Source organism: Herpailurus yagouaroundi, unplaced genomic scaffold (assembly GCF_014898765.1).
Source record: "Herpailurus yagouaroundi ecotype Mexico unplaced genomic scaffold, PumYag 187, whole genome shotgun sequence".
NCBI lineage: Eukaryota > Metazoa > Chordata > Mammalia > Carnivora > Felidae > Herpailurus > Herpailurus yagouaroundi.
The window spans coordinates 8,959,210-8,960,928 of record NW_024412418.1 but is presented as its reverse complement, the minus strand read 5'-3'; the positions used below and the strand labels follow the sequence as shown (position 1 = coordinate 8,960,928).

General features: G+C 55.3%; 1 long non-coding RNA gene across 1 annotated transcript in view; it reads left to right on the top strand.

The window, feature by feature from the left end:
* The window catches only part of LOC121043508 (uncharacterized), a 4,054-nt gene extending 3,770 nt beyond the window's left edge, over positions 1-284 (top strand). Inside the window, exon 3 of the long non-coding RNA XR_005796872.1 lies at positions 204-284. This is a non-coding gene — a long non-coding RNA (uncharacterized LOC121043508). The remainder of the gene's footprint in view (positions 1-203) is intronic.
* The last annotated feature ends 1,435 nt before the right edge of the window (positions 285-1,719 follow it).

Here is a 1,719-nt window from a genome sequence, read left to right as displayed (position 1 = left end):
GACCCTTGTCCGCTCCCGGAAAGGTCACCCCGACCCTGCCCCCGGTCTCCTTCGCAGGGCAGCCAGGCAGGATGTGGGTCTGGGCTGTGGGGTGGGGACCGCCAGGCGCGGCGGTGGCGGTGGCAGCAGGTTGGCGGCTGGGAGCGGTTCCCGGTGGCGGCTGCACCCCCGGGGTCTTCCATATGTCGTGTGCGTCTGTTTAGCAACCTGCCTCAAAACTCTGAGCCGCATTTACGCCCCGGGGCGGAAGACAGCGCGTCCCTGGGGAAAGGAGGCTGGGCGTGTTTTGCATTTCAAGGTGGCGTTGCCATCTTGCCAGGTTGGGATTCCCAGGCAACCCGCGCTCCAGCCTAGTGGCAAAATAAGAGATACTATTTTCCCGCCCAAAGATACATTTCTCCCAGACGATGGTGCCAGGAAAGAGATTTTTCTTTTTCAAAGGATTTGGTAATTCTCTCCCCGCCCCAACCCCTGAGACAAATGAGAGCTATAGAACCCACTATCCCCCTTTTGCTTTGGCTGCTGGGAAGCTCAGACCTCAATTGCAACGATTAATACATTTATAAACCGTTTCTAATCCGGGAATTGTTAACCTAACGTGCATGGGTGCCAAAGGCTTCGTAAAGCTCCTGAACTTGTATGCAAAATGATTGTCTTAGTCCGCTCGGGCAGCTATAACAAAATACCATCGACTGGGTGGCTTAAACAACGGAACGTTTATTTTTCACAGTTCTGGAAGCTGGGAAGTCCAAGGTCAAGGTCCCCGCAGATTTGGCATCTGGTGAGGACCCTCTTCCTGATTTGCAAATGGCTGCTTTTTCACTGTATCCTCACGTGGTGGAAAGAGGAAGCTCCGGGTCTCTTTCTCTTCTTGGAAGAGCACCAACCCCCTCACAGGGGTGCCACCCTCAAGACTTCACCCCCTAATTACCTCCCAAAGGCTCCCCTTCCGTTGGAAATGAGGGCTTCGGCATAGGCCTTTGGTGGGGAAGGGGCAGGGGACAGGGGCATTCAGTCCATCACAGTTACGTGTAGGCATACTTTTCTGGGGGGCGTTCTCAAGGTTCTCGAAGATGTCCATTACCTTTCAAAGGTCAAAAAGGGGGTCAGTCTGGATTCAGCTTACAGTCTCCTGCCTGTTGGGTCAAGCCCCATCCAGTATCCCCCTGTTGCAGAGGCTGCTGGTGGCTCCCCGAACCTGTGTCCTTTTCCTCCGTATGTTCGTGACTGCAGGTGGCTCCTTCTCTGCACCTGGACATGGCCGCCGAACGGGTTCTGACCAAAAGACGGTGAGTGGAAGGCATGGTGCTCCTCCCAGGTCCTCCTTCAAGGCCCTGGGTGGACCGTGTCCGTATTTGCCTGCCCCTTCCTCCTGGCTAGACCCCGACGATCCCGGGGACTCATTTTCAAATGGCAGTGACTTTGGTGGAAAAGCTTTAGAAGAAGCGTGTTAATGTTGGAGCTATCCCATGAGGGGGAAATGCATTTCCGTAGTATTTCACTGTAGTTGGGGGCCGGCCTGGCTTTACCCCGTCAAATGGGCCAACCCTAAGCTCCCGCAGCAACGGCACACATTGTGAACCCGTGCCACCTACTTCCTGGGGCCATTTAGCACGGTGGGAAGGTGTCCCTGTCCCTGTCGTGACCACCCACACGGCCTTTGCTCATGGCTGGACTTGGAAGCCTGCTAAGCCCCCCAGTACTTCCAGCTCTTTCTTT